The 25,183-nt window shown below is 41.0% G+C and overlaps 1 non-coding gene across 1 annotated transcript; it reads right to left on the bottom strand.

Annotated features, from left to right (window-relative positions):
- Window positions 1-24,362: 24,362 nt before the first annotated feature.
- Window positions 24,363-24,436, bottom strand: Trnav-uac (transfer RNA valine (anticodon UAC)). The gene has a single exon. It is a non-coding gene; the product is annotated as a tRNA-Val (tRNA).
- Between the last annotated feature and the right edge of the window lie 747 nt (window positions 24,437-25,183).

Genomic DNA, 25,183 nt, shown 5'->3' with positions numbered 1-25,183 from the left:
GAGTTCTAATTAGGTGCATTAGAATAGAGATTGAAGTCAGTAAAGGAGCCAGGCTCCTGTATACATGTGGAAAAAACACTCTAGGCAGAAGGAACTAAGGAAAATTTTTCAATCTAGAATTCTATACCTAACCTAATTCTACACCTAACCCCAATACCACTGATATGTACAGATAAAATAAAGAGCTTTTTGGATGTGCAAGAACTCAGAGTGTTTCAGTATAAGCACTGTTTCTTAGGAAACTCATGAGGCGTGGTACAAAAAAATTGAGGATTGAAAAGTTGTTGAGGTAGAGATGCATTTGGAATGTTCAAATATAGCAAGGAGACTATCAGGGCTGGAGGCGAGTGAGTGTAACAGACAGAGATCAGTAGGATGAGTCAGAGAGGTAGACTATCGAGCATGCCGGACAGGGTAGATTATAGTAAGGAGTTTGGCTCCTACTCTTAGTGAGCTGAGCAATAAAAGGAGAATTTTTCAGAGAAGGTGTGTTTTTACAAGATCACTCTGGACATCCTTGGAGAATAGACAGGGACAGAAGTAGGGAACTAGCTTTCCTGTGTAGATCTGTTTTTTGGTCCCACAACATCCTTATTTATTTATTTATTTATTTATTGCTCTTTAATTGTGTTGAGTACATCTTGTTGTAGTATTATAAGTAACTAAAAACTCTGTGTCTTTGCATGCCTACACAGGCCTTCATTCTCTCCCTACCTGTAAAGAGTAGTCTGAATGAGTATAGAATTCTAGTTTGAAAATTGGTTTTCTTCAGAATTTTATAAATCCTGTAGCCTGTATTGAGAAGCTGGATGCATTTCTGATTTCTGATCCATTGCATGTAAATATTCTTTTTTCTTTCTGGAAGATCTTAGGATATTCTCTTTATTTATGAACTTCTATGATTTTATGATGATGTGGTTTCTGTGTGTCCCTGTATGGAGTCAAGATCATTTCATTTTCGGATTTTCAATTACATGGCCTCATCTTGAGTTCAGACCTTGGACTTCTCAGTCCATGATGGTTAACTCTAGGTGTCAACCTTACTGCACTGAGGAATACCTACTGAAAAGATAGAACATTATTTCTGAGTGTGTCTATGAGGTTTATAAATGACATTGGTCAGTTAATCTGTGGATTAAGTGGGAAAGATCTGCCCTTGATATGAATCAGGCACCATCCAATTGGATGGGGGCCTGAAAAGGACAAAAAAGCCGTAGAAAATTGTCTTATTTCTTTCTTTGTCCTGGAGAGGGGATACACTCTTTATTACTTGTCCTTGGACATCAGAAATCTAGGCTTTCTGGCCTCTGGACTCCAGGACTTAGATCGGCAGCCTCATCTGTTCTCAGACCTTTGGCCTTGAACTGAGGGTTGTACCAACAACCTCCTCATCTGTGGACTTTGTGGTTGAGTCACACTACTGGGAGAAGCATGAGGTCTCCAGCTTTTAGATGGTCTGAACTTCTCAGCTTCCATAATGGTTTGAGCCGATTCTCCTAATAAATGCACTTTATGTATGTATGTATGTGTCTGTCTATCTATCTATCTATCTATCTATCTATCTATCTATCTATCTATCTATCATCTATCTATCCATCCATCAATCCCTCCCATGGTTCCATCTCTTTGGAGATTCCTGACTATCCTGGAGTCCTGCCCGATTCTCCGTCAGCATCTCTAGAATGAGGACTCTGTTTTCTGGCATCGGGGGTGGGGTACAAAGCTGCTGCTGGCATTCAAGTGGGATGGGAACTTGGAAGAAGATGGTAAGAGGCGTTTCTATATGTGACTTTTGACTCAGTCCTCTGATTCCAGATTTTTGGATACTTGGGGAGGAAAGGTTGTTGTAATTCTTGTCTGTATGCCTCTCTGAAGACTCTCTGAGCTATTGCTTTTTCCAGTTTGTCAAATTAGTCACCACTGCTTCATCTGCCTCTGTTTCCTAAGAATATGTTGGAACTTCTTGACCACTGATGTTCTTGCCATAATTCTCCTTGCCTTTTGTTTATTTTTCTACACTTTGCTATGACATTGAGTGGAGGTGAGGAGGGAGGGAGACAAACATTTACTCAAAGTACCATTTTTTTTGATAACTGAAAACTCAAATAAAATAAAATTAAAAAGAAAAAACCAGTTATACTGATAGATCATTTTATGGTAGAGCCGATCACCTTCCTTCATGAGTGAAAAGCCACGGTCCTCCCCAGAGGACTTTTAGGTCCAAAACTCTAGAGAGAGATTCTGGGGAGAGCAGGGTAAGGCCCTGGTTTCTGGTGAGAGGGAAAGTACTAGAACCTCTGTACATGTTGAGACAAGTCATTCTGTGGTCCAGTCTCTGGCTCTTTATATGCTGGAAACTTGGGAAGGGATGTTGGATGGAGCTTGGGAGTTGAAGGGCAAGGCAGGATAAGACCTGAGTGACTGGAGTCAGAGACTTCAGCTGCACCTGAACTTGTGATGCTGAGGTGCTTGAGAGCCTTCTAAGTTCCAGGATCCTAAGCATAGGCAGCATCTGCACAAAGGCATCAGTGTGGTGGCCTTTCTTTGATTTTAACCATGCTCATCGTCATCAGAGCCCTGGTCCCTTCAAGAGGAGAGGGGCTGAGAGAGTTTTTCTGAGTTATTTCTGAGTCACGAACCATGGGACAGGCATCATTTCACTTTTTAGAACAGACATGAGAGATTAAGTGTTGCTATTCCCACTTTACAAAGGAAGGCACCAAAGCTCAGGAAGTTAAGAAATTCAGAATCAAAATTCAAATCCAGGACTCTGTGGCCTGTCTTTTGACAAAGACACAAAGTGGGCTTGGTCCCTGGACCATGTTTCCCTGCAAATATGTTTTCCTTGTCCCAAAAACATGATGAGCTCATACTATGGTCTAGTAATATATATATATTCAATGGAATATTACTCAGCTTTAAAGAAGAATGAATTTTGGCATTTGCCATTAAATGGATGGAGTTAGACAATATCATGCTAAGCGAAATAAGCCAATCTCCAAAAGCCAAGGGCAGAATTTTTTCTCTAATATGTGGATGCTAATTCACAATTAGGCATGGGGCTCTAGAGAGGAATAAGTTAGATTAGATAGAGGGAAGTGAAGGGAAGGGAGGAATAGGAATAGACAATGACTTGTCTCAACATGTGGGGATAGAAAGGATAGTAGAACAAAACAGACGTTATTACTTTATGTATATTTTTAATACATAACCTATATGATTCTACAACATGTACACACAGAAAAATGAGAAATTATATCCCATCTATGTATGATATATCAAAGTTCATAAATGCATTGTACTGTCATGTATATAACTAATTAAGATCTATTAAAAAATTTAAAAAATATTCTGAATTATTTGGTGATGTTGGAAAATTCAGGAGAGTTTACACTATCATTCAGAATTTCAGCTTTTCTTGAAGTCAGCAGATCTGATATGATTAGGTTCACAATTCCTGGGTGGCAACAATTCCTTGGAGCTAGAGGGAAGCAATACCCTTTAGACAGTCAAGGATGTTTCCTGTAGCCTTCTGTGTGGTCCCAACACAATACATACAAACAAACATATGGTTCCTGAAAAGCACGAACAAATTCTACGTAGATGTAGCCAAACTCCGCAGATATCTCACAACAAGCATCACAAATCCTCAGATATCTACTTGACAGTTTGCCACTCTTACCACCATTCCCTATAACTCTCCACCATGGTTCCTGGAGCTGGTGTTTATTACTGGGCATGTTTGGTGGTTTTCTTATAGCAAATCTATTGAATTGATTGATTAATATCTATATTGTTGAATAGGCTGGACTTGAAAGGAGGAATTCATAAAACAGCTTTATGTATCAGCACTACTCCTCTTCAAACTATTCCTCTTCAAACTTCCTTCCTGTTTTAATTCTTTCTTCAGTCTTTTTTAAAAACATCTTTTGTTTTTAGTTATAAGTGGATACAATTTATATATTTATTTATTTATTTATTTATGTGGTGCTTAGGATTGAACCCAGTACCTTGCTTGTGCTAAGCAAACACTCTACCACTGAGCTACATCCCCAGCCCCAGCCCTTTTTTTTGTGTTGTTGTTCCTGGATGAATCATGGGTCAGTGCATCTTATCCAATAAGTTTACCTTAATCTAATAATCGGGTCACTGCAAACTTCTCCCCTTCCAACCTTTCTGCATCTATGTTACCAGGCTGCAGTGGGTGGTGATGCTGGCCAATTGACTTATCTTACTTCTCCTTTGCTGCACCTGCTCTCAGTGGCTGGCTGCTGCCATCCATCCCCAGGTCAGGAATAGGATAGGGCAGTAGTCTAACTGCAAGTGGTATCATTGTAAATGGGCTCATATTGGTGTCCTGTGGATGCCATTTAGTGGTACTGTGTTATTATTTGTATCTGAAATGTTCCCAAAGATCCATGAATTAAAGGATTAGTCCCCTGCTTGATGTGAATGGGAGATGATGGAAACTTTAAGGGGCAGGGCCTTCTGAGAGATCTTCTGGTCATTGGGGGTGTGTCCTTCAAGTGATACTCTAGTCCTTTCCTATTTTTCTTTTTTTCCCCAGTCACTCTGAGATGAATATCTTCCTCTGCCATGTGCTCCCACAATGAAGTTTGGTGCTGTCATAGGTACAAATCAAAGGGCCAATTAGTCATAGACCGAAAGCTCTCAAACTGTAAACCAAAACAGCTTTTCCTTTTTTTTTTTTTAAAGAGAGAGAGAGAGAGAGAGAGAGAGAGAGAGAGAGAGAGAGAGAGAGAGAGAGAGAGAGAGAGAGAAATATTTATTTTTTTTTAGTTCTCCGCGGACACAACATCTTGGTTGGTATGTGGTGCTGAGGATCGAACCCGGGCCGCACGCATGCCAGGCGAGCGCGCTACCGCTTGAGCCACATCCCTAGCCCCCAGCTTTTCCTTTTTTAGGTTGATTATCTTAGGTATTTGTTACAGTAATGAAAACCTGACTAACACATACTGTCTTCTGTTGATGAGATGTTTGTAGACCCAGATGGCCAAATGGGTTTGAATCTTGGCTCCATTTCTTTTTTTTTTAAATATATGTATTTTTGTTGTTGTTGAAGTTGGAAACAATATCTTTAATTATTTATTTATTTTTATGGGGTGCTGAGGATCAAACCCAGGGCCTCACCTGTGCTAGGCTAGCACTCTACCGCTGAGCCACAACCCCAGCCCTTCCATTAGCCTGTGTGTTCTTGAATAAGTTAACTAAACTATTTTGCCTCATTTTTTTTTTCACTTGTGAAATAGGAATAATAGTTTAGCATTTTGTGAGATTATGAGTGTGCTTCACTCAGGAAATGCTCAGTGGATGCTCATACAGTTTTACGTCTTCACATTTCCACAGCTGGATTTTGGCAACAGGGAGGTACTGATTTTTAGTTTGGAACTCTGGGGGCATCTCAAACATCTATGTATTGTCAACTTACAGCTTATTCTTTAGATGGAACTACTATGAGAGACCACTGAGGTCATCCAGTACATTACAAATTAGCACATACTAATCATAATTAGATTAAATCAATTTTTTAGAGTATACTGTAGATTCTACATTATGTTATTCTTCACTTCCAAATTGCTGGCAAGATCCAAGTATTCTGTACCTATAAAATTGAACAAAATAATTTTTCTCTGGGAAGATGGAGCCAAGTAGATGAAACCAGCTATGAGTTTTGGCCATGGGGAGCAGTAGAGAAGGAAAGATGGCAATTTCCAGAATAGCGGCTCAGCTGGGGTGACATGAGTCCTACTGAAGATGGCCCAAATGTAGAGCCTGGGATTAGGAGGGTGTTTGAAGCAGATATTATCTGCAACAAATTTTTTCTCTCCTTTCTCTGTTCTTAATTCTTCTGTCCATTTGTCTATCCATCCATCTGTCCATTCTTGCATTTTCTTCTATGCTTTCAGATATTTTTCATCTATGAAATGAGTTAGAATTGATTTATTTGTTTACTTGATTGGTTATTCAGTGAAACTGATCAAATCTATAAATTCTTTTAGTCCTATAGACCCAGATAAACCTTTAACACACTGTCCTGACTTTTCACAAAATTTGAACAGGGTCTGTCTTTGAATTTATTCCATTTTTGATTTGTGATCCTTTCTTAATATTTATTATCCTGAAGTCATAGCTGTTATTAACAAAGGTGAAAACCACACATACATTTGAAGCTCCAGTGGGTCCATGACAACTCTGCTGTAGTCCTGTTCTCCTGTAGGCACTCACGGTTGATTCTTTTTGCTTAAGGCCAGAAGGACAAGAAGCTTCCTTTGGTGTTGATTGGAGCCATAAAATGAAACACATGGGAAAAGCATATTGCTCCTATTACTATCTTTGCTATATTGGATATAGAAACCTTTTATTTTGTAAGGCCTTCGAGCGCTGATTTTTTTTAGAAGATCTTTTCTCTTTCATTTATAGATGGTGCCTGAGGCATCCACTATATGATAGGTGCTTAATAAATAATAATAACAGTTATTATTATGGAGCAGAAATCTGCTGATCCTTTCACATGAATGGAACCTTGAGACCTCTTTTCTATTATGTAGGAGTGTGTATTGGTTTTAACACCACATTATTGTGGCTTTTTATTTCAATGCATCAGCATTCCATTTATCCATGTGCATCAGGATTTATGGTTATTACCGTGTCTGTTTTTCTGTCTCCTCCATTTTCCCAAGCTTCAAATTCTTTTCTTTCTAATTTCCAAGGGTTCAGATAACAACATAAAATGCATAATACATTTATGCCTTTGTAAATAACACAGGAAGTGAGTGAAACTCTGAATATGATTCGTCTCATTTTATCTGTATTTTTTTCTCACTTGAAAAATTTTTGATTAGTTTATTCTTCATCATTTCGAGAAATAATGGAAAAATGTGGTTTGCAACCTACATAATCTGGGATGTGTTCCCAGAACTATTTTTATTTAGTGTTGCTGTATTTGGATGATGAGATATTTATTCCAGAGCAGTGGACTTTTCGAGTTAATCAAGAAAGATATTGTACTTAAAGCTTTTATCATATTTCCATGTTGGGGTGATTGGGGCAAGGAGTTTTTTTTTTTAGCATTAAATCTTGTACAAATAATGTTCAATGAAAAAGACTTCAATGAGGATGACATGTTGATCCCATCATTTCCTAAAATGAATATGATGTCCTCTTTCACTCATGACTCAAAGTCCTTAGGCATCTTCAGGGGTTGGGATGTCCTCACACAAATTGTCCCCAGGCCATTTTCTCAACTTCGGCTTTGTTTGTCCTGTTTCCTCCTACACTACCAGGCAGCATATATTTTTCTTTCTGGTCTGATTTCTACCTTTAGTGTCTCTCCCATCCGATGTTCCATCGCTATGCTTACCATATGTGTTTTAAGATGGAAAGTACATAATCAATACTATTGCTATTGTGTATTAAGTAAGAATCAATAATCCAGGAAGAAGGCACCTGTCTTCTGTGACTTCTCTGGGCACCCAAATGTAATTTCTAAGATTGCTTCACCAAGAAGAATGTATCTTCATGGCAAGAAAACTTTAAAAAAAATTATTTTGAATACAAATTTTCCACAAAGCCATTGTAAGTGTGTAAGGGATAGATCATAAGCAATATTTTGTCTCCTTGAGTATGGGATCACCTGTGTTTCTCAGGACCAGCTTGTATCATGTTGAGGGACTCTGTAGGGAAAACCCCATCAACCCTAAGATCTACCTGTGAGGAGTGCCTAAATTTGGTAAGAAAGGGAATAATAAACAGGCAGAATTTAGGAAAGGTGACATAGGAGAATGGCTAATATTATCTTGTGATTACACTGTTACTTAAAATTTCTAAGCCCTTTTGTAAGTAATATGTCATTGAATTTTCATGAAAATTTCATGAAGGATTTTTTCCTATCCCAGTTTTACAGAAGAATAAATGTAGGTCACATTGGTCCCTCTAAGGAAGAGTGACATCAGGACCTCAGACCTGGTTCTGTGATTCTCACTGCAGCCCTTCTATTTTCTGCAGAGAACAAGAAGGTCACCTCTGTCCCATGCTCCTTGGCTTGTTGAGGCTGATCTTATCATAGGGATCAGTTCAATCCAAGGACTTTCATTAAGGCCACCCTAAATACAAATCCAGCCATTGGCCTTGCCTGGGATTTTCCTGAAACTTCAGCAAGAATCTATCAACAGGATTGTTTTCTTGATGGATCACTCTATTCAGGGAACATTTGGAATACATCATTCCAACTTGCCTGCTGCTCCAATCAGCCTAAAAAATTTTATAAGCTCATAAACTGTAGCTAAGCTGACATCTATTGTGGTTATATATGTGGACCTCTAGTAGTTTTTCTCTCTACATTAATCAGTGATTCTTTGGGAAGTTGCTTTTTCTATTCAGCCAGATTCTACTTAAAATAGGATGTATGTGGGAATGTAGATTGGAAAACACAGTTTAATAGTATTCAGTACAACTGATCTTATGCCTACCCTGTAAGGCAGCAATTCCATTCCTAGGTATATACCCAAGAGAAATGACTGACTGAAAGGTACAAGAATGTTCACAGCTGCTTTTCTCATAATCATCCCAAATTGGACACATCCCAAAGGCCCATCCTCAGGAGAATGGGTAAATATAACCTACACAGCAAAAAACAAGAATTACTGATGTACACCAGCAATGAGTAAAAGAGACAAGATCCAAAAGTGCCCTCATGGAATGACTCTATTTATGTGAAGACCAAAAAATACAGAGCTGACATATCATCACTGTATAACATCCTACTGGTGTTTGCCTCTGTGAGGATGGTTATTACCAGGAGGGAGCACGGGGGAGCCTGTTGGGATGCTGGAAGTATTCTGTCCTTGAACTTGGTGGTTGTTACATAGATAGAAATAAGTGTTAGTATTTTGAGCTTGTGGTGGATGCTGTGTGTGTGACCCAGGTTACACATGGCAGGACCGAGGCACTCAGGCCTCCAGCTGCTGGAAGTGTCAGTATCAGACAGTTCTCAGCTGAGTCCATCACCCAACATGCCCTTGGCCTTAGATAACATCCTTGTCCAAGGTTATGCCCCTCCCAGAAGGAAGCCAGTATCCAAAGACTGGCCATCCAGGGTAAAAACCCGAGCGCATGCCACTCAGGCAGCTCTTTAGGGCCATCCCAGATCTAGAGCTCCTATAGCATCAGGCAGACCTTTTTTGTGCCTGCATCACAGCCCAATGCCTCTCTGACCTGTGCTGCTTCCTTCCTTCCAGGACAAGATTGGTTACCTATTTATAAGGCCCACTGCAAAATGAAGTTGCACTCCTTGTTCATAAAACATTAAGAATTTCCAAACGGTGACAGCAGAGTGCAGGGCCCTTCAGAGTGCAAGAACTTGTATAACTACACAGGAGCACACCTATAAGTCAGGCCTCCTCCAGGTGTGGATCCCAGGAGCACTCCCCCATAAATGCCCAGTACACATATCTCTATCCCAGAGGCTGCTTCCATGGGGACACCTGACTGGTGATAGAGCTGCATAATAAGGGCTCATGTGCTTGATTGTCTGTGCTGTACTGAAATTAACAAAACAATATGTAAAATGTAAAAATCACCTAATAGCATGAATAACAGCTCCCAAAGATGTCTATGTCCTTATTCCCAGAGCCTGTGAATATATTGCCTGGGAAAGAAAATGAAGTCATTAAGGTCAAGACCTTCTAAAGTGGAGTTGGGGGATTGTGAGAGGATTGCACACACAGTTTCTAAGGGTTAAACCACAGAATGTTCCAGTAGACTTGAGTAAACAACTGAAGTCAGTGTCCCAGCCTTCAACATCTTTCTGCTGGGAGTACCCTACTTAACCAATCAGAATCAGTTTGCAATTTGGGATTTCTTGCCTGTCAATGACAACAATTTCTGTGCAAATCCCCCCTCCCCCCTATAAGAGACATCTCCTGCATTTGCCATATGGGACTCTATTCAGAACTGTCTTGATTCAGAGGACCCAAATTATAATCCTTTGTTTTCCAAATATACTATTTCCTTTGACATCTGTGCCTGTTTTTCTTTTTAGTTAATATACCTCCCATGGTAAAAGGGACTTTGGAAATGTGATTAATCTGAGGTGCCTCAGATGAGGAGAGTATCTTGGATTACCAGGGGCGTTCGTGGTCATCACAGAAAGGCTTTCTATTCTGAGAAGAAGGAAGCTGGCTTTGAAGATGGAGTAAGGACCCTGGAGCTGAGGAATGCAGGCGACCCCTACACATTAGAAAGATCAAAGAGACAGAGTCTCCCTAGAACCCCCACAAAGGATTGCAAACCTGCAACATGTTGAGTTTTATTTTTTAATTTTTGCCTCCCGCGTCTCCTTTTGGAGTTCTGACTTCTGGAACTGTAAGAGAAGAAATGAGTTGTTCTAAGCCATAGGGCTGGTGGTGCTTTGTTAAAACAGCCACAGGAAATGGAGACAGAGCTGCTGCTGCTCTTTGTGCCAGAATTAGTCTACTCACAGCCTCCTCCAGAAAAGTAAGATGATAAAAGGGCTCTAGAAAGGACATGGTAGAGCATTTTTCCAGACTCCTAACCCAGACTTGTCCTAGGGAGGTGTTATAGTTTGAAGGTGAGGTGTCTCCCAAAGGCTCATGTGTGAGACACTGCAGGAAGTTTCAGAGGAGAAATGATTGGGCTGTAAGAGTCCTAACCCAATCAGTGAACTCATCCCCTGATCTGGATTAACTGGGTGGAAACTGGAGTGGTAGGGTGTGGCTGGAGGAGCTGGGAATTGGGGTGTGGCTTTGGCGGGGTGCGGGTGTGTGTGTGTGTGTGTGTTTATATTTGAATCTGGAAAGTGGAGTCTCTGCTTCCTGGTCACCATGATGTGAGCTGCTTCCCTCTGCCACCCTCTCCCTCCATGATGCTTTACCCTCACCCCGAGCCCTGAGAAATGGAGCCGGCCTTCTATGGACTGAGACCTCGGAAACCGTGAACTCTCACATAAACTTTTCCTACTATATTTGTGCTGGTCAGATCCTTTATTCACAGTAGTGAAAAAGCTGTCTAAAACAGGAGGACTTCTGACCCAGTTCCCTGGCTCCTCTGCCGTGGGCTGGGGAGGCCGGTGAGGGGGAGTCATGAAGCGTGGACACTTTGCAAACCCTAACTCTCCAGGGGAGAGACCCTGGCTGGGGGCGTGGTGAGCTTCTCCACACTTGGGCCCCCGAGGCTGCCAGGGAGAGCCAATGTTTTCATCCCTGTCTCTGGAGCACTCTTGTTTCTGCCTATTCCTCCTAGGATGCGGGATTCCTCACCTCCTCTTGACCTTGCTTTTATTCTTCCTGACTCCTAGGCCACGTCTGGATCCATTCCAGCTGCTTCTATAGGCACTTTGGGCCTCACTGCTCCCTGAACTCTCAGGTCACATGTGGTGCCTGGGTGTCTCGAATAGTCATGACCCAGGAGTGAGTGGGTGGGGGGAGGGGCGAGGGTCTGACACCACCCACTCCCATCTAAGGGCCACGCCGGCCATGGTGCCAGTCAGTACCCTGAGCAGTTTAATCTCAGTCTGCACACGGGGCATCATCCAAAGTTCACATTCTGGAAGTCTGCGGAGGGGAGGGAACAACTGAAACCTAAGTCTCATGACAAGAACAGCCACAGTATGGCCATTTCCCTTGGTTTGTATTGGCATACTTTCCTTTCATTCTCCCCTAAGATATACTTCAGGATAGAAATGCTCCAACACATGCCTTTTTTTTTTTACATCCAAAAAGGAGCATTTGGGCTGACTGGAAGCCTAGTTATGATCAATAGTAAACTACGCTCGCCATATGGAAGGGCATTCCCATTTCAGACTGCTGAAAATGCCAATTCATTTTCCTCCTCATTATGGTGAGTTTCCCGACATCCCTTAGATTAACTTTATGTGTTGAGGGAGCTCTGGGTTCTTCGTTTATAGAATTTGTTCTGTCAGAATGAACGTGTTAATTATGGGCCTCTGTAAATTGTGCTTCTGTGCACTGCAGGGTGAGGAAAGTATGGCATAAAAATAACTCCATGAGTTCTACTCCCTCCAGCACATTAACTGGGCAGCTAATGAAAGTCTGCCCTGCTGGGGCTTCCAGAGCCACTGGCATAGCAGCTGAGAGGGACATGCAGGGCATAGGATCAGTTGGTTACTTGTGCTGATCTGCAACATCTGCCCAGGGAGTGTTGGATTTGAATTGTTTTCTCTACCAGATTTGTTGGAAATTGTTGTGGTTTGGATGCAGTTTGTTCCCACAAAGATTCTTGTGCTGGAAGATTGGCTCCCCATGTGGCGGTGTTGAGGTGGTGGAATCTGTCTGAGGTAGGGCCCTGTGGGAGGTAAGCAGGTTCTCGGGTGGGGGTGGGGTGGGGGTGGGGGCGCGGATTTACCCTCACAAATGAATTGATGCTCTCAAGGGAGTGGGCCAGGTATTGTGGGACTGGATTCACTTGCCCTTTTATGTATGGCTGTTTCCCTTTCTGCTTCTCTACCATGTTGTGAGGTAGCCTGAAGGCCCTCACCAGAGTCCAGACAAATGGGGCTGCTTGGCATTGTATTTCTAGCCTCTAAAACTGTGAGCTACATAAACCTCTATTTATAAAGTTTTGAGTCTCAGGTATTTTGTTATAGGAATAAAAAATGGACTAAGACTGAAATAATCAGAAGTTCAAATATATCAATATTGTTTCTTTTATTTGGTTACTGGGAACCTGAAGGAAGAAGGGGAGACCCCAGAATGAAAATGCAGCTTCATGTGGTGGAAAGAGCACATATAGCAGAGACAGATGGACCTGCGCTTGAATTTCAGATCTACCAGTCACTAAAGGTATGATTTTGGATGAGCTACCCATCACTTACACTCATAAAATAAGCAATAATAATATCTACCTATTAGGGTTGTTGGTAAATTAAAGGAGGTGATGTAAATGACTTCATTATATGGAAATAATTCAGTATTGATTGTCTTGCCTTGCATTACAGTTTGTAATTCTACTGGACATTATAAAATTCAAGCTGTGGACTCTTCCCAAGCATGCCACTGTTGCATGTGGAAACAGTTTTCATTTTGTATGAAAGCCACTTGTTAGCAGACACCAAGGAAGATCCAGAGGACACTGTAGACCCAAGGACAGTCTCTCCTCTCAAATCCCCTGTCGACAAAGACTCCTGTCACATCTGCAGGTATAACTTTAAAGAAGGGGATGAGCATTTGCCTGATGAGATGGAGTTATTTGAGAGTTGAATTTGCATAGATTGACTCTTTAAACCAAGAGAATATTATTGAAATTTGGAGAACCAGGAGAATGGTTGATTGGTACATGCAAACGTTTCTGCTACCCAAGAAGAAATTATATTGTCTGTACATCTCAGTGTACTGTAAGTAAATTTACAACACTACTAGATATTAAAGTATGGCATGTAAAACTTTAAATTACATTTAATCTACCTTAGTGGAATTTTGAATTCTGTCTAATATTTCTGCTGCTATTGCGACTTCTAAAAATGCTTGTTTTCACATGTCAGAAGTTGGCTGTGAATCTTTTAAGATTTTGTCTTTGTCTTCGGTCTTCTATTGTTTGGATATGATATACCTAGGTGTAGTTATTTGGGTATTTACCCTGCTTGACATTCCCTAAGAATTCTGTATTTTGGTGTTTTTCCCTTCTGGTATTCCAATCACGCTTGTGTCATTCTTATTGAATCTTTCCCACAGTTCTTTGATGTTCACTTCTATTTTTCATTGCTTTTTTTTCTTTGCATTTCAGTTTGAGAAGTTTCTATTGGCTGATCTTCAGGCTCCCAGGTTATGTCCAGCCTGCTGATTTGTCCACCAGAGGCATTTTTCATTTCTGTTACAGTATTTTTGACTTCCAGCATTTCATTTCAATTTTTTCTTATGTTCACCTCATTGCTTACATTAGGCATGTTCTTGAATGTTGTTTATTTTTTTCTGTTAGAACCTTTAGCATATTAATAATAATTAAAAAAAATTCCTGGTCTGATAAGACCAAAATCTACTGAGTCTGATAGTCTGATGTTCACCTTCTTTTTTCTTATATTTTCCTTGTCTTTTGAATGTCTACTGATTTTTTGTCAAAAACTGAACATATAACAGTGGGTAATAGAACTGAGTTGACTAGGCCTTTGATGTGTGGCTTATGTGAATCTAGTTAAGAGTTGAATTGTTTTAAGTGTTTGCCTCCAGTGTCCTTGTTTATGTGGCCCCTATTGACTTTGAGGTTTTTGTAAGTACTGGTCCTTAGAATCTGCATTTTGCAGCTCAGCTATAACCCATGGATATTATACTGGAGCCCAGTGGTGTGGGTGAAGGGAAGTGTTCTATATTCTCATGATTAAATGTTATCCTGCTGGTGGGTCTTTGTCTTTGGACAGTGATCTTTGTAAGTGTTTTCCACTAGTTAACTTATTCATCCATTTCATAGTCCCTTCACCTTGTCTTCCCACTTACGTGAGACAGGAAGTCTATAGGGCCCTGGGGCAGCCGGGGGGGGGGGGGGAAATGCCCTTCTCCCAGCTAGAATAGACTCCATCTAGCAAAGCCTTTTCCCTTAGAGAATAGACCTTTGTTATGGAAAAACCTATAGACATATTTCATAGTGATTAATCTTTCCTTGCTACTGTCAGAGCCTTGAGGGGGATCTCTCCCTGGTCTACACTGTGAAAAACTGGTGCAAAACTCACCAACTATAGACACTGGTCCTACAAGTTTTTCACTCTTGCATGATTATACTCAGCTTGCAGAAATTTGTCAAAATTGCCATTTGAGTGTTCCAATCAGTTTATGACTTCAGGGGCTTCTGCTCTGGGAAGCAGATCTTGGCTGGGATTGTGGATTCACCTGTCTCTTCAGATTTCTGGGTATTTGTTTGTCCTTCAAGCTCCATTCTCTGAAAAGTCCAAGAAAAGTTTTTGATTTTCATTTTGTTTTATATGTCATAACTGAAATAGAAAGAAATCTGGGTCTGACCTCTCTTCAATTGTGAGAGGTTGGTTTCCAGAGACTGGGTCCATCAAAATGCTGTCTAGAGTAGCCTGTAGGAAGCACACAGAACTTAACTCCACTCATTTGTGGTACTCATCTTAATCACTTGTAGAGCTCTAAGATCTTTAGCTGCTCACCCTGACTCCTGAATATTCTGTTTGAGCAGATCTAATGAAGACCCAGGAAATATATTTAAAGAGCTCCCAAGACAAATCTGACCAACACTAGGTAGCAGACTCCTAGATGATGGCCATCCATCCAACACATCTTATGTTAAAATAGGAAAATATTTTGGCGTATTGTTAGAGTCTGTAAACAAGTCAAGATGGCGCCTGGCATTTTGCAGAGGGAGTGGTTTGTGAAGTAACACCAGCGAGCCATTAAGTGTGGAGATTCCTTATTGGTTGACTGTTGTATCTAGTTTATGCTAATTAAGATAAGCTGTATGGAATGTATAAATACCTCTGTTGTCCTACAATAAACGGCTCCCACTCCTGCTGTATCAATCTACACAAGTTGCTCATCACCCCCTGGTTATTTTGCTGTAGCTGGACTGTGGCAGCATATTTCCCCTTATTCCATTTTCCCATGGTCCTCCCAGTAAATTATATCACCCAGGGTTGGGAACAATATTGGAGAACCAACAAAATACTTTATAGGTATAAATGGGAGATTATTATATAACCGATTATTATGTAATTGTTTCAGTATTACAGAAAACAAAGAATCAGAAACTACACTAGTTATTTCAGTAGGGATAATTTATATGGAGTTAAACTCTTGTTGGAGGACTTTAAGAGAAAAACCTGAGTTTTGAAATCCCACATAGATTGCAATTGCAAAAAGAAACAATGGCAACCCAAGGCTATCAGAAACTAGGAGCTAGGAGGTGAGCCTTGCAGAGCTGGCACTCAGATGTTGGAGAGTGTGTAGCTGGTTGCTGATGGAATGTCAGGAGCTTATAGGAGGGGAGCCATGGAGCTGGGACTCAGACTTCCTAGGAGAGGTTGCATGTTGCCATTTCTAAAAGAAAAACAAAACAAAGCAAAGCAAAGCAAGCAAACAAACAAACAAACAAAAAACACCCAGAGATTGCTACCAATTATGTACTTTTGCCACTAGGATAAAGAACCAGATCTAGAGCATCACTGATGGGAGAATCACGGAGCCTTTCCTTTATTCCTCTTCTAGTCCTGCAGTCTCCCTCTATGGCCCCCTATTGACAAAACCTAACAAACACAACTGGCAAAGGAGAAGGAGTTTGCACAGTCCCAGCCTGAACTCATAGAGCCTATTAAGGAAGAATGGTTTTAGAGCTGACAGTCAATAGCTTAATAATCAGAACAAGTTGCATTCAGAGAGTTAAAATATCCATTAGAGGTTCACAAAGTCACATTAAAGAGAGAACCTCCAAGCATAGTCAGATTGGACTGAAGTTAATTTGAGTGTACTTATTTGTCTTAAGGGTGGAGAGCAGTCAGCACTGGAGCTTAAAGAGAAGAGCTCCTTGTAGACGCAGATGTTGGCTGGTGACCTTTGGCCTCACTATCATTTTATTTTTTTGCAAGGGACGGAAACCCATTTGAACAAAAATGTTCTCCCTGAGAGTCCCAGCAGAATGCTGTGTATAGCAGGTGTATATGTGGGGGTGGCGCATGGGGGGCCAGTTCCCAGGGTGGCAAGTCAACACTGGGAGGCAGGAGTTCAGGGTGTTGTTCTGTGGCAAGGCTCTTCACGTGATGTTGGGGAGTACCTCAAGTACTCCAGCCGAGTGGCACTCTTCAGATGTGGTTCAAGCCTTGGTTTTGATTTCAAGTTCTTCAAGTCTCTACTATGATTTGATTTTCTATTCTCTATTCTCTCCTAATGGAGAGAATCCACTGGCCATGGCCAATAAATAGTCTCGCTATGCCAAGACCATCAGTCTATAGGCATGGAGTTTATATATTTAAATATTAATTAGCCTATGGCAAGTCTGCCCTAGGGAGACAAAGTATCAGGAATCTCTGATTTTAAGGCTGAAGGGTATGACACTATTCAGTGGTGAAATCTTTAAGGGATATGCCAACTCATTCTCTCCTAGAAATGATCCAAACTCATAACATATCTTCCCGTTAGCCAATAAACTTTTTGTTAATTTAATTAGTTATTTATAGCTATGACGGAAGAAGAAGTTTTTAACTATGTCTTTGGTTGTCCTTGGCAGGCATAATGTTTTTTTTACATGACTCTTATTCCAGGGTTTGATTTCCATCCTGTACCACCTGAGTCTGGAGAAGGATGATCTTTCACTCAGATCGCCTTCAACTCTATTCAGCTCTGACCGAGTAAACCCACAGCTTATGCCATGGAATCACTTCGCATGAATACCTAATTTATGTTCAACTATATGAGCTGCTTGTAAGAGGAAAATAATTTCAATGGTATTATTTGGAAAAGAAAGACACAGGATTGATCTTGATTCCCCATGGTTTATCAGACATTTGATCTTTATGCAAACACACTAAGGTGCTGGGGAGTATGCACCAAACCATGTGTACGGAGAGGCAATAAAGCAAGGGGCTAGAGGGAGGACTCTGGAGCCAGACTTTCAGTGTTCAAATCCTGTTCCCACCACATAGGGGCTCTGTGATTCTAGGGTGGGTGTAACCTGATTGCTCTACCTCCATCCCCCACATCTGTGACATGGATCTAGTGATCACATCAGCTTTCTTAAAGGCAGAAGAGTGCTGGCAAATGGTAAGCTCTCATTAAATGCTAGGTATTATCATGATTGTTGTTGCTCTAGTTAATGACCTACTTAAGGGATTTTCAAGGGCAACTTTGACTGCACATGATTTTTCCATTACTTGCTGACTTCATAAACTTCATGGCGCTTACCTGCAGAATTCAGGTCCTGTAGGATTTCTTCCTCAGGAACATTTACAAATTTAACTCTTCTTAGGGGGGCCCAGGAATTATGATCTTCTTCTAGCTTGGTAGGAAGAAGGGTCCCACCCCTGCCCTAGCTCCCTGACATCTTTGTGGATAAGCTAACCTTTATGGAAACTTCCAGCAATGTGTTTTTGCAGAGTGATCCATAAAGCTTGATCTGGAACTATATTAAACCTACAAAATCAACCTCCAACAGTGAGAAACAGTTTGAAATGATAAAGTAGTGATTACATTTTCTAATGATTGCTCAAAGTATTTTGTATTCTATAGAGAATATATTTCATGGCTCCCAGGAGCCCTCCAAGCTCCCCTATTTGTCATTCTAAGCTTTAAGTGGAGCACAGAATATTAGGAGAGCAATCTCGTCATATTTTTTCCTTTTGGGAACTCAATATATGCACTGCCCATGTCATTGACCTGTGCATAGCCAGCCTGCTTATGATCATGCTGTTTGTCCTCAGCAATGAAGATGAAATTTTGTATGGATGACACATTGTACTTCCTGGCCCCAGGTTTTTTTTTTTAATAAATAGGATCACATTTCTCATACTCCAGGTAAAGTGTGAGCATTTTCTATTTTCCCATGAGAAAGTTTCTTCTGCTAAGAAGTGCAGAGCTGTAGGTTTTTTGCAGTCCTCAAAGGGCTTTTTGGTGAAGTGTGGTGGCCCTGGTCCAACACTTTCCACGTAAGAAACTTTCTGATTAGAGACTGTTGAGCTTTTTTCCCTGCATATCCTTCAAGCCCTGTTGGGGCTTCCAAGTCAAGCATTCTTGACTTGAGGTTTGAACCCTGACTACAAGGTTTAATAGATTTTTCTGAAGAAAGAATTGTGACTTTTCCTTTAACTCACCATTGCTAATCATGAAGAAGATGCTCTGTGTTCAGATTCGAATAGAGTACACAAAAGATGGGAGGATGACAGAAAAACAAACGCAGGGTGGGCCTTTTTCAGGTCTGGGTCAAAGTTGGGCTGGGTCATGGCTTTGCGAGTTGGTCTGACAGCAGGGATGACTGCTGTTGAGAATGAGGCCGTAAAGGTTATTTTCTTCCTCTGAAGTATGCAACAGATCTCAAAGATTTCTGTTCAGAATATAAGCTAGAATGAATAACCTAACATAGGACATGAGGTGTTAAATTGAAAGGGACTTATAAATAAATGAAGAATCTATATACGCAGTACATGTACATACACGTATGTCTGTATGCACGCACACGCACACACACATCTGCCCCAGTGTCAAGTGGGTGGCCGTGCGTGTGTGTTTCATTAAAAGAGCACTGATTTGGAGCCTGGGCTATTATTTCCAGTGACTTGCTGCCTCCGGGGCAGCAGTGAAATGAAAAGAGCAGGGCAGTCTGCTCTCCGAGCGATGCGCACTGCATCTGAAAGGTCATGTCATGTTTCCCGGCAATTGACTCAATGGATTTGGATTCTGCAACATAAGGTCGGTCCGTTTCCACTCTGCTTGTGTTTCCTGGGGAACGTGCCTTCCAGTTGTTTTCACATTGACCTCATTACCCAGCCCTGGTGATGAGCTTGGCATGGATGTCTGCAGCTTGGGGCTGCTCTGTCCCTGCAGACCCAGTGCCCCAACCCAGGCCAGTGTGGATGGGTGTGAATGCAGCTCCCTTGGCTCAGAAAGGCTTGATCTCTCCGCCTCCCCCAGTAGAGACTGGCTGCGACTCATTGAACAAGAATGACAGGAGTAGGAGAAAGCGATGGAAGAACTGGGAACCATTAATTTCCCACTCATGGAAAGGTGGGGAATGGAGACAAGAGGAGAGAGGAGGGATACCCAGGCCCCTAGTCTCAGCAAGTCAATGCATGAACAATCAAGACCACCTTAATAAGTTTCACAACTCTTTTTCAGAGTGAATATATTCTGATCAGTTCTGGAAACTCACTTTGAGAAAGTAATTTTCTTAAATCTACTTCCTTTTGTATACTTCCTGCCTACAAAAATATCTCTAGGGTCACTTTCAAGGGAATTGCAATACTTTCTGAAACAAGATTATTCCATCTCTGAAAAGTGAGCTGTACTGAAGCTAAACACCTCAAACTGTTCAGGAACTTGAGCATGAGTTAGTGGCCAAGATCTTCTATTAATTGAGTCCTAGACAGCTAAATGGACTGGGCAAGGGCTGGGCTCTGAGTTCACCAGGACCAAATCGCACCATGGCTCCCTCCCTTGTGTTGTGACTGTAGGTGAGTAATTTGAAATCTCAGAGCTATCAAATGAATATCATGTTTCCTATCTTTATTAAGAGGATTCGATGAGATTGCACCCAAGGAGTACTTTTTAAAGGCTAATTTAAGTTATTTATGTGCATGTTTCTGGTTTTTCACTACAAAGCTATTTCATTTACCAGGGTCTGGCCAATTATTTGCTGGAGTTAGAGGAAAGAAAGAAAATTCCAAACCATGAAGGTCAATCAGGTGGTAGAATAATTTCACTCAGGAAGCTGTCAAGACACTAGAACTAGAGAGATATTTAAGGGAAAATTGGTTGTAATACTTAGGGAAATAGTATCAGAAGACTTTTTGCCCTTGTGTATGAGTCTGAAGGAGATGACCCAGCAGTGAATCTATAAATAAAAAAATGTTTTTTTTTTGTTGTTGTCTAATATTTGGGGTGCTTTGGGAATGGTGGGTTGTGTCGGGCACTTTGAAAAATGATAATACAAAAAGAATTGCAGTAAAGAGAAAATATATATTTGAAATGTGAGACTCACACACTGCATTAATGTAGATTGGCTGCTTTGTTTTGTCCAAATTAAAAAAAAACAAAAACAAAACACAATCATTTGTTTAAGATCTTAGTTGGCTTTATTTTTAGCTCTAGAATTGGGCAACACTTCATTCCATAGAATACATTAAGTGTTCTAATGGTTCCAGGAAAGTTTCTTTTTTTATAGATAGAAAGTTATCTTGAAGAAAGAAGTGAAAAACAAGAGCAACTGGTCATTTCAGTAAATTTCCCTGTAACGTAGAAACAGGGAGACAGAACATTAGGAAAATATTTGATTAGTTAACAGAGGAGTGTTTCAGGTTGCTTCTTTTTTGTGTGTGTAGGAATTAAAGCAGAGAAAACTTAATTACCATGCCAATTTAAAATTGGCCTATTTGGGAAATTGGGCTGATATCTCTCTAATCCTGATTTCTCAAAAGTCGGGAAAGAAACAGCTCAACTTCCACTTGGTGACAAAGACTTTTAGCACGAGTGACTCCATTTTTATTTTTAGAATGATCTTTTGGGTTCTGGTACAGGAGTTTAGTTCAAAACAATGGCCCACTAATTTTTATTTAACAGCACAAACATATAATAATGATTCAACAAAATAGAAGTTTACTTTGCTCCAGTTAGTCTGAGGAAGCGGTTTCTGGTTGGGGGAAACTTTCTTGCATGCAGTGGTTCAGAAATTCTAGCTGCTTTTGTCTTGTGGTTCCATTATAATTTATATCCTTGTCATCTTAGACATGAGCTATTGGAAGGGAAAAGGATGTATGGGAAGCACAGGGAACCCTTAAAGCCTTGGCCAGAGCAGGCACCATCTTCCTCTTTAAATTCCATTGGGCAGGACTCAGTCACATGGCCACAGGTACCAGCAAGGGAGGCTGGGAAATGGGGTCGATTGGATGTGTAGGAAAAAGAGGAGACTGGCTCCAGCTGGGCGGCCTGTAGTATCGCCACACTCTTGTTCTTCCAGTGCTTCAACTGTAAGCCATTTCCTGCCAAGTCCCTCCTCACTCAGAAATTGGAGCATTTATATCAGGCAGGGCAAAGTAATGATCTGTTATTTGTGAGAAACAGATGAGAGCTATGAAATCTCTCCCTTTTCTTACAAAGATTGCCAGTTTTGCAGGTTGAGGGAGGGTTCCCACACACTACTAATAGAATCCCTGGTACAGAGGGAAGAGAAATTGTTCTCTGATAACACTCCAGTCTACAAAGTCATATTTCACAAAGAACTGGTGCCTCTTCAGAAGACCTAGAGTGGATAGGGGTGGTGTAAGGGGCTAATTTTGAGCCTCATATCCCTAGCATTGGTTGCTTGGGGAAATAGATCAAGGCAATATGCTAGCCCTGCACGTTGTGAGCTGAGCCATTTTCTCCAAGGGCACTGCTAACAAGGCTCTGCTGGATCACAGACCTCTGTAGTGTGGTTCCCCACCCGAAAGGCAAGGCTGACTTGTATACACAAGGTGGCAAATCCCCAGGGCCCAATTGCCTAGAAATGTATGCAGGTGTCATAATTAGCCATTTCCTGCCAAAGCCCCACAAATGAGCTACAACCTTCAAGACATAACCCTCTGGAGTCTTTTACAGAATTGTTTGCAGACCAAATAATATTCATCTGTAACCTGATTAATTACCCTAGTAGTATATTTAACTGCCCTGGACTTGCTGGTACAAATTTTACAGAGAATCAGATGTGAGAGTGGTTAATAGCAGGAGGGTCTTTAGCCACTGCGGGGAGCTCAGCAAAGCTGAACCCAATGCTGTTCTACCCCCAGACCTGTCAGATGGGTGCAAGGTTGCAGTTTCCTGTTCTATTCCTTCCCGTCAAGACCAATAAATATGTCATGAAGTGAGCAGAAATGTGTGAATTTGGGAAGGCAAACATTGACATTAAGCACAATGTTTTGAAGGTTTGAACTGCTTCTCCTCTCCCCTATGTGGGTAAATTAAGGCACTAGATTGTTTAATGTGTAACCCCCGCACCCAGCTACCCTGATTTCCACCTTCAGGCATTCCCTGTGCATCTCAGCAAATATATGAACCAAATGAATGCTTTGACTTCCAGGAAAGTCAGAATTTATGTTGAAGTCTAAATGATGTTTACTAACTACACAGCAACTGCTTGGGGTAAACTTGCTAATGACATAGATGAGGCCCTCCTTACCCCATCAGCAAGGCCTGGAGGGAGCCAATGATGCCTGCTTGGGACACCGTCTCCTGGTCTGCCTCAATATTGTTCAGAGGCAAGTGATGTTGTTGGGTAAGAAATTGCTCAGGTTATCTGGAGACTCATGCAAATGTTTTTTCCTTACACAATTAATTCTTCAGTGTATTGATGCAGCCACAGACTTCCTATCAGAGGACCCCACTTCCCATTTGGTTTTGGAACTTGAAAATAATGTTGGGTCCCTAGTAGCCTTTCCCTCAGGCTGTTCCTGGGCAGATGTAAAACTTAACTGCATGGTTAGGTGAGGGGAGTATATGAAATGCAATATTGGAATGTGATAGGAATGGAGAAATGGTAGTTTTTCCTGATTATTTGCGTGTGTGTGTGTGTGTGTGTGTGTGTGTGAGAGAGAGAGAGAGAGAGAGAGAGAGAGAGAGGAAGAGAGAGAGAGAGAGGAAGAGAGAGAGAGAGAGGAAGAGAGAGAGAGAGAGAGAGAGAGAGAGAGAGAGAGAGAGAGAGAGAGAGAGAGAGAGATTGGGTGACTTAATCATGTGCACAAAGTTTTACTTATTTTTTACTTGAAACAAACCTGTATTGCTTCATTTTCTAATGCTTCAATGAATATCTTCCTACAAATAGCCCTTTTGGTACTGGGGACTGAACCCAGGGGTGCTTAAGCACTGAGCCACATCTCAGTCCTTTTGGTATTTTTCATTTAGAGACAAGGTCTCACTGAGTTGTTACGGCCTTGCTAAATTGCTGAGGCTGGCTTTGAACTGGCAATCCTCCTGTCTCAGCCTCCAGAGTTGCTGGGATTGCAGGTGTGTGCCACAACTCCTGGAGAACTTCTTTTCTTCTAAATTATTTTCTTAAGAATAAACTTTATGCGTGGGACTCTTTGGTTAATGGCATGGACTATTTTTAAATAAAAAAATTATCTTGCCCACTTCCTTTTCCAGAAGAATAATGATATTTATAGTGTCATCAGCAAATAATGATTTTAATAGTTGGATTGCAAGGTTATCACTGTTGGATTCTGTCTCACTCTTTGATTAATTTATTAGCTCTAAAATGGCACTCATTATTATTTTAATGCATTTCTTTTATTAATGACAATTATATTGTGCTTGCTTTTTGGATCTTGAGGGGGAATATTCAAATATTGTGACTTTTCCTAATTTTCCATTTAAGTAATAATGCTGTTTTCCATTTAAATAAGACTGCTAGTGGTTTAAATATGATTGTCCCCACCAAAACTGAGGCTTGGCTTGCAGTGTGGAAGGCTATGGAGCAGGGCTGAGTGGGAAGTGTTTGGGTCACAGAGGTGGAGCCCCCATGAATGGATTTATGCTTTTCTCCTGTGAGAGCTCTCTCACTCTGCTTGGAGGGACTGGGGGAGTATAGTTACAGCAAGAGTGCATTGCTAGAAAGAGAAGTTGGCTTCCCCTACTTTCTCTTGCTTCTTTGCATGTGCCCACTCGCCAGTTCTCTTTTCTTTTTCCTTTTGGTGCTGGGGATTGAACCCAGGGCCTTGTGCATGTAAGGCAAGCACTCTACCAACTGAGCTACATCCCCAGTCCACACTTGCCAGTTTTTCACCATGAATGAAAGCAGTGAAAGGTCCTCAGCAGATGCAATTGCTTGATCTTGGACTTCTTAACCTCTGGATCTGGGAGGCAACATTAAACTCCTTTCTTTAAAAATTAATCAATCTCAGGTATATTGTTATAACTGCCAAAGACAGACTAAGGCAGAAGTTTTTATAAAACACAGACACTATCCCTTTAAAGAACTTGAAATCTATTAGTGATAGTTATGTTCAGGTCTAGAAAATGTGGGTAACAATTCCCTGAGCTATTGGATTGAATAGCTGTGATAATGTATTTGAAAGTAAGTTGAAAACTCCTAAGCATTGGATGCATGGAGGTATGTGATGATCTTAATGTAAAGTTTATATTTAGGTAAAAGTGTAAGTCCAAATATAAATATACTTTTGATAAGAGCTTACATGCAAAAGATCTGGGTCTTTTAGCTGATTACAAATTCAATGAGATACTAGTGGGGCACAAGTGATAAGAATTTAATGTGAGGCACAATTCATACCTGAATACATGGTGAGTATTCTTCTACAAAAATTTTCCATCAGGAAAAAAACCCCAAAGCTATTTGATATTCAAGGTCCAACAAGTGTCTCATATAAAAAAATAATGTGTCATGCTGTCATGTTATGGATATCTGTCATGTCATGGACATAGTACTTCAGTCCATACTAGTTTGATCTCTACAGAGGTCTCTTGATACAATCAGAAAAGAAAAAGGAGGC

Source organism: Ictidomys tridecemlineatus, chromosome 5 (genome assembly GCF_052094955.1).
Source record: "Ictidomys tridecemlineatus isolate mIctTri1 chromosome 5, mIctTri1.hap1, whole genome shotgun sequence".
In the NCBI taxonomy this organism is placed as follows: Eukaryota; Metazoa; Chordata; class Mammalia; order Rodentia; family Sciuridae; genus Ictidomys; species Ictidomys tridecemlineatus.
Note: the sequence above shows the minus strand (reverse complement) of the source record. Positions and strands in the feature narration are given on the sequence as shown.